This window comes from Myotis davidii, unplaced genomic scaffold, assembly GCF_000327345.1.
Source record: "Myotis davidii unplaced genomic scaffold, ASM32734v1 scaffold1521, whole genome shotgun sequence".
In the NCBI taxonomy this organism is placed as follows: Eukaryota; Metazoa; Chordata; class Mammalia; order Chiroptera; family Vespertilionidae; genus Myotis; species Myotis davidii.
Genome location: NW_006291034.1, coordinates 50,039 through 57,864, shown reverse-complemented (window position 1 = coordinate 57,864; position 7,826 = coordinate 50,039). Strand labels below are relative to the sequence as shown.

The 7,826-nt window shown below is 46.8% G+C and overlaps 3 non-coding genes across 3 annotated transcripts; 1 reads left to right on the top strand and 2 right to left on the bottom strand.

Moving 5' to 3' along the window:
- Window positions 1-1,001: 1,001 nt before the first annotated feature.
- On the bottom strand, window positions 1,002-1,075 carry TRNAI-AAU. The gene has a single exon. It is a non-coding gene; the product is annotated as a tRNA-Ile (tRNA).
- Window positions 1,076-1,589: 514 nt separating this feature from the next.
- On the bottom strand, window positions 1,590-1,661 carry TRNAA-CGC. Its single transcript has one exon. It is a non-coding gene; the product is annotated as a tRNA-Ala (tRNA).
- A 956-nt stretch (window positions 1,662-2,617) lies between these two features.
- On the top strand, window positions 2,618-2,690 carry TRNAK-UUU. The gene has a single exon. It is a non-coding gene; the product is annotated as a tRNA-Lys (tRNA).
- Window positions 2,691-7,826: the final 5,136 nt, after the last annotated feature.

Below are 7,826 nucleotides of genomic sequence, written 5' to 3'. Positions count from 1 at the left end.
CTTTCCTGGAGAATATATTAAATACATAGTGAATTTCTGTAATTTGTTCTTGTCTTTCATGTATAGATGTGTACAACTATTACCCATATTTTCTTTTTCTCCCCCTCTCCCTCCCTCGCTCCTCTTTTTTTTTTTTTTCTATTTTGAAAACCAGGTCAACGCTGCTCTCAGATCTTCCCGGGGTTTCCCGCAACCCAGCTCTCAAGATCGTATAAAACCTTTTTTCTCAGAAGCCCTTGACCCATCCTTTGCAATAAACCGTGGCGTTTGTTAGGGACCAGAACCCTGCGCCGGTTCTCTGGGGCGAGGCCCCGCAGGCTGCGTTTTGACAAGGCCCCTAAGGCTCTTGCAGCTGTCAGCGCGGGGCTGACTTGGCTCCGCTCGCGTTCCCAAGCCCACGTGCAGCTGTTGAGTTGGTCTCAGCATTTCCCACGGAAAATAGTGACAATTTTCTCAGCAGGATGTGAAGCTGTGAGATCGTAATAAGTCAAGGAAATGGGCTGCACAGGACTACAGGAGATGCATAATTGAGGCGCTAAAAGTCTATTTTGGTGAAACATGAAGCCGATTTGACAGGCGTCACATCAGGAAATGACGGAGCAGAGTGACAGGTCGGTGACCGAGGGCGAGGTGGATCCTGGAAAAGGGCTCAGGGCGGGACCCTCCGATGATCCACCCGAGGGGCGATACTGAGACCCGCCTGCGCACACGGGCCCCTCGTGCCAGTCGCTCAAGACATATCTGCGTCGTAGTATTTGGAGGGAAGTGCTTGGCCAGCACCTGGTGACACTTTTATTTCTGATGAATTTAATAACTGCTTAGGTGTCCCGCAGCTTTCCCTCTGATCCAGAGCAAACGCTGTGAGCACCTCCCTGACGCAGACGGGTGCTCTGGGCAGCAGGAGGGTTTGTGATTTATCTTTTCTGGAAAATGAACTCAGTGTCTGAAACATCGTGAGCTTCACCTCGGCAATGGAAAAAGGAAAAAAAGAAGAGAGGGATTGGCCCGTACGGGGATCGAACCCGCGACCTTGGCGTTATTAGCACCACGCTCTAACCAACTGAGCTAACCGGCCAACGAGCTAGAGGCCTGAAAAGTTAGCAGAAGGGACTTGTAGCCGTCACGTTGCTTGTTTGCTGCTGGTGCAGCGCATCCCCGCAGCGGAACTCGCGCACACGGCACTGGGCTTCTCCTTTTCCCGATGCTGCTCCCATTTTTTCGTGGCGCGACGCAGCAGCCAGGGGTTAACAAAAGGCCTCCTTCCCTTCCTGTGTCCGCAGGATAAGATTTCTGTCCTTTATAAAGACCAGCTAGACACCAAAGACGGCCGTTAATTTAATGAGTGCTGGGCAATTCTCCAGGTTGCTCCTCTTCGGCCTCTCAGTTGGGTGTGTTTTTATCTTTTTCAATTGTGTTTCAGGTGAAGATACCCCAAAAGACTTTTCAGCAATTTAATTTCCTTTTCTACATAAACAGTTCCCGTGGGTGAGAGAACACTGTAAGAAATTTATGAAGGGGAGGATACAGCATAGAATCATTGGACATTTTCAAAATGTGACCTCTGATTGTGTCTAAGCACAAAATGAGCCTGGAGATGCCGGGGATCGAACCCGGGGCCTCATACATGCGAAGCATGCGCTCTACCACTGAGCTACATCCCCTACCCTGCAAACGGGCTCTTTATTGTTCTCCCCAACTTTTAAAATTCGATTTTTCCCCTCAGCAATTCCAGGATTTTCTAAATGTTAAAGTTAAATTATTCTTCATTTATTCATAAAAACCTTGAAATGGTTGATGAAACAACACTTATCAGTATTCCAACTGGAGGAAGCCTCGCAGTCCTAGGACTTTTGTCAGCTTTTAACCTAGACACACAGGGATGGAGCGAAGTGCTGAAATCTGACCAGGAAAAGGACAGGGCTCTCCCCTAAAAGCTGACTTCTTTTCTTTAATCTTTTGTCCAAAGACAGCTGAGGTCCAGCACGAAATCAAACCGTTTCCTCTGCCCCCTTTTCGGTGTCCAAAGTGCCTTGGAAAAAGCCGAGGATATACGCTATAATAGATGTATACACAGTGCGTGCAAATACACACGGACTGCACAGAATTCAGTGCATCAGGAACTGCAGGTCCTGGGCATCCCGGAGAAAGAGCTCAAATATTCCACCCTTGGGCCCCAGCAGAGAGCTTTCAAACGGAAGCCGATCCGATGCTGTGCTTTAGCGGGTCGATTAAATCACTTTTTCCAAGGCACTTTGGACACCGAAAAGGGGGCAGAGGAAACGGTTTGATTTCGTGCTGGGCCTCAGCTGTCTGTGGACAAAAGAATAAAGAAAAGAAGTCAGCTTTTAGGGGAGAGCCCTCTCCTTTTCCTGGTCAGATTTCATATATATATGTAAACATAGAATTTGGGGGACGTCAGCATTAATGTAATAAGGTTGACTTCTGTCTTAAAGAAAATCTTCGTTGTAGCTGAGTTTCTGTGCTTAATAGTATTAAGAAGCATTTTCAGGTCGACTAACTCTGAACAGGAATCACAGGTAAAAAGTCTAAAATGACTTTCTTCTTCGATTTTAGACTTCTGTTAAGTATAGTTGTTTGGAGCAGCTTTCTCACAAGAGCCCGGATAGCTCAGTCGGTAGAGCATCAGACTTTTAATCTGAGGGTCCAGGGTTCAAGTCCCTGTTCGGGCGTCTCCGCTTTTCTCGCCCATTTATGCAATTTTGTTCCAGTAAATAGTAACAGGTAGGAAAGCCTCCACAAATCACAGGTTGATGTCTCTGAAAAGTGAGCGGGAAGTCTGAGCTCGGTACCGAAATCATAAGCTCGGGCCCGTTCGGAAAATAAGTATTTGTTGCCTCTTGCGTTGGCCTTTTATTTTGGGGTGAACGTATCTGAATTAGTGGGTTGGATTATAATTTATCTTTGTCTCAACTCAGTACGTCATGTGATGAACTCCATCTGGTCACTTAAAGGAAATTTGAACAGGCGCAAAAAAGTAAGAATAAAATTACCAATATCGGCATGGGGGGGGGGCGCGGTGGGCGGGGGGCGCTTTCCATGTCCTAGGCACTGTATTAAGCATTTTTCCTGGGTTTTATTTGGGGACTGGTGAACTTGGATGATAAAATAAAATCTTTAAAATCTCTAACCTCTAACTGAAATTGAGCATATTCTTCACGTATGAATGTAAGCAACAAATTACAGTCGGAAGAGAAGTAGCTGCGGCCTTGTCGCCAAGAGAAATCGCAGGTATTTTCATGTCACAATACAGTTGTTACCAGCACCTCCTGCTTAAGTATCTGAAGACACAGCTGTCGAGAGGGGTCTTCCTGTTTAATGTATATTTAATGCCTTGCATTAACGAGGAAGCACGCATGTGACCATTGCAAATCATTTCAACGGTGTGGTAACTATTTCGTAGTATAATTGTTTTCCTTGTTTCCTATGTTTCGGGTTTGGGGGGCTTTTAACACCAAAATCTGGAGAAGGGCCCCAGGGCCTCCGTCAGCACCTAAGGGGGAGGCAGCCCCGCCCGAGCCTGGGCCGACCCCTGGCGCTGGCCGTCCCCTTCCGCCCAGACTTCCCTCCAGGAGCCGAGACCGAAGCCCCAGCCCGGTCTGCGCGGGGCCTAGCGGCAGCGCGGGGTGAACTTCCGCTCACACCTCCCGGCCAGCGGGTGGGGCCACCGAGAGGTGGCCCTCCGAGCGGCCTAGAGGGGACCCGGAAGTGAGTCCGCGGTGCGGCCGTGTCCCCAGGAAGTTCCGGTAGGGCTTCCGTCCGTCATTCCTGTGACCCGGCCGGGAGCCACGGAGGGGCCTGGCGAGGAGCGGTGTTTCCTGTGCGTGGTCGCTGCGAACACAGTTGAGCCTGGACGGTACAGGGAGTAAGTGTCCCCCCCGTCTCCTCCCAGCCCCTGCAGGACCAGTGCCTCCGTTGTTGAGATTATTGGCGGGGTGAACTATTGACACACGTGATTATTGACACGTGATTATTGATACATGTGATTATTGACAACTCTGGGCCTCTCAGGCTGTCTCAAGCCAGACACCAAATTCCCAAATGTTTATGAACTAGGGCGTTAGTTTATGACTTTTCAGATAGGCATGTAAGTGCCCAATGGATCGGAAAAGTGGTTTAAAGGCGGATTTACATTTTCCTAACTTGCCCTTTCCCACTTCAGGGATGTTTCTGTCTAAAACACTGGCGTCCTTGACCAGAAACAATGTTCCTCCTAGTTTTATGTTGTTGAAGACGTACTGGCGCTCTGAGTTCCATGACCGCCTTCCCCTGCAGTTTATTGTCCTGTCATCACTACCCTTCCTTACTGGGAATTACAGCTGCTTGGCTTGCAGAATATCTTCATTCCTTGCATTTACAGTGAAATGGGGATAGCAATATTGAATTCATAGTCATGAAATAAAATTATGCTTATAAATCATTGGGCAGACACAGTCCTTGGCAAACAATAAACAAATTTCCACTTCAAATTCACCCTTTTGCTTTTACAAAGGAAATTCACCTTTTGCAAAGAAAAATTCACCCTTTGCAAAGCAAATTTTTCCACTAAAATAATTTCAAAAGCTTTGTAACAAAAATCTTATGCAAAGTTGTTGTTTAAACTAAATATTTTATTGTATGAATATAGTAATAAACATAAAATACTTATAATTTCCCTTATAGTGGATTTCCCACCCACTTGTGGCAATTGCATGTACATATTCATAAATTGGGACAATCCTCAGGTGTAATAGTCGCTACAGAATGATTAATAACATTTGTTAAACATTCATGGTTTGAAGGATCTGCCAACATATTTCTCGCGCAGAACTTAACCTTTGAAAAGACTCCTTCAGTGGGCCTCATCATTGAAGATATGGTGGCAGGAATAGTAGGGAACGCCTCGTCTCACCAACGAGATCACGTACTTCCTGGGTTTGTGGAGGCTTACATTGTCCAAGACCAACCACGCATCCTCCAAGTGATCTTCATCCAATTTCCACAGTAATCTTCAGAGAAATTAGCCAAAAAAAAATATTTGAAGTAACTGAGGATTTGCAAAAGGGTGAATTTGAAGTGGGAAACCTGTATTTAACTGGTCTTTCTCCTTTAACTCTTCCCCCCTTAACACACAGCTCATGCATCAGCCACATACATACCTTAGATTGTGTCATTTCTCTTGTTCAAAATTCTAATGGTATCCTATCACAGAGAAGAATCAAGCCTGGAGAGGCATCCATGTTCTGGTCCCTGGCCATCTCTGCAATCGTATCAGTATCACTCTTACCCTCACTCCGACTCAGCCACTCCTGCCTCCTGGCTCTTCCTCAGCATGCCTAGTTCCACCTCACCTCTGCATTTGCGATTCTCTCCGCTGGAATGCTTTCCCCTCATAGTCACATCTCTTGCTCTCTTATTTCATTAAGTGCTCTGTTACAGAATTTACCAGGCGACCGGAAAATACACAAGGAGTACTCAGAGATTCAGGAAAAATCCATTTACTTTCAGATGTACTAGTACAGTGACTCAAGGGAGTCAGTCTGCAAACCCTGAGTGATGGATATGGAGGAAGCTTTCCCTTTATGCCCTTTGGTTTCTTTGTCCCCCAAACATGGCAGGCTTCCGGACCTTTCACAGGCTTTGCGAAAAGCCCCGTGTTTGGGGTGGCGGATGTGAGATTACACCCAAAGGCCTGGCCTGGCGCCAGCGCTAACCCCTCTGGGGGTTGTGTGTGGTTCCTGGTCTGTGGCCTCTGTAAAATGGGAGAATTCTGGGAAACAGGTTCTGCAAGACAGGACTGGCATCGAAGGAGTTAATTATCGGCCAGCAGGAGTGTGTGTTAGAAGGCAGCTTCCTGGCACAGACTCAGATTGCTAGCCGCCCCCAAATGTCTTACATTCCCCTTCACTCTACTGAAATATCACCTAACCACCCTATCAAAGTAGTACCGGAAAACACGTCTAAGTCCCCTGTCACATGAGTGTGTGTATTTCCTACCGCACTCACCCCACTAGAATATAGGCTTGGTAGAAGCAGAAACTTTGTTTTGTTCACTGTTGTACTTCCTACCCAATCCCTGGGCACCTGGACAATATCTAGCATTAGAAAAAGGAAAAATGGTATAAGATGGTAAAGAAACAAAATTGTTTGCATAGACAGAATAACCCATGATTGTCTATGTAGAAAACCCAAAAGAATATACAAATATAAGAATTAATGAGAGGTTAGCAAAGTTGCTGGATACAAAAATCAACTTTTGCTAAAAACAAGATGTAGTTAACTAAAAATGTGCCATATAAAATAGAATCAAAAAGTATGTATAAAGTCCCTAGGAAATATTAACAAAAGAAGATATTCATGGAGAAAATTATAAAACTTTATTGAAAGACATTTAAAGATCCTAAATAAATGAAGCTATACTAGGTTCATAGATTGAAAGACTCAACACTGTAATTTACAAGTTCAATACAAATCCAATAAAATTCCAACACATTTTTGTTTGTTTGATTTAGAACTTGCCTAGCTAAACATAGCCAAGACACGCCCAAGGAAGGAAACTTCAGTGGAGGTGCTGGAGGTGGGGGTTGGATTTGTCCTGAGATAGCAAGATTTTTTTAAAAGTTGTAGTACTCCGGATTGTATCGCACGGCCACAGGTAGACAAACTGGCCGGTCAGACTAGAAACCACCATCAGATCCCACCCTCCCCCTCCACACACACAGAAACTTGATTTATGGAAGAGCAGTGGTACAGATCAGTGAGGAATGGATAAACTTTTCAAAAACTGGTGCTGGGATGACCACTTAACCATATGGAAAAAATATCATATTGAACGTCTACCACGTATGTGTCACAAAAACCAGTTCAGGAAGGCTAAGGATACACGGGAAAAGCAAAGCTATACAACTTTTACAAGGCATCTCTCTGTCAATATCTCCATGAATTTGGGTAGGAAATGGTCCCCCTCCCACTGCCAATTTGCTTTCCCCCTTTTTCAGATACTTAAAAACACACACACACAAATGAACAACAACAAACAAAACCCCTGTTACTTCCAGCAGAATATGGGTAACAATCTATAAAATTTTACAACTTCCACACACACAGACACACACAAATTTTACAGCTTCCCAAATCCTCTCCCCAAAAAGTCAATCAAACCTGCCGTTGCTGCTTGAACAGGAAGAGTTCTCAGAAGGGAGATCTTACAGGAGCATGTTCCCGGGCCAGCTCTGCCATCAGGAGAAATTCCTGATCTAAAGCCGCGGGGTTCTCCACGGGACGATCCACCGCCGGGAAACAGAACCTTGGCCCTTTTGGGCAAAACCGTCTCCCATCACCAGGAAGCCTGAGCGCCGCTCCCCCACACGGCGGACGGCGGGGCGCGGCCCGTCCTGAGCTGAGGGGTCAGGAGGGAAGACACGACGCCCGGCTTCCCCGCCCTGTCCCCTGTCCGTCTCCCGAGCCGAAGCGGCGGGCGCCCGGGGCCGAGCGTAACCTTCAAACACGAGGACAGAAGACCGTCCCCGGTTTTGTCCGGCTGCTAAGCTCTCAGTGGAATCTGCCGTTTCCACAAAAGACAACAAAGTGTCTTCGTGGTAACATTAGAAACCACAACCCCGCATTTTTATAAAACGTGATTTAAAAAGTAGTATTTCAAACAGTAGAGCATTAGAAGTCAGAGCTACGAGCGGTCCACTTCGCTGGGCACCCCGCTGCCTTCCGCTCCCTGCGCCGGGGCGGCGGCCTCGCGGGCTCCGGGAGGGCTGCTCCCAGCCTTGCCCACACCTGCTTCCCCTCCCGCCTGCGGGCAGCTCCCCCCTTCTTTG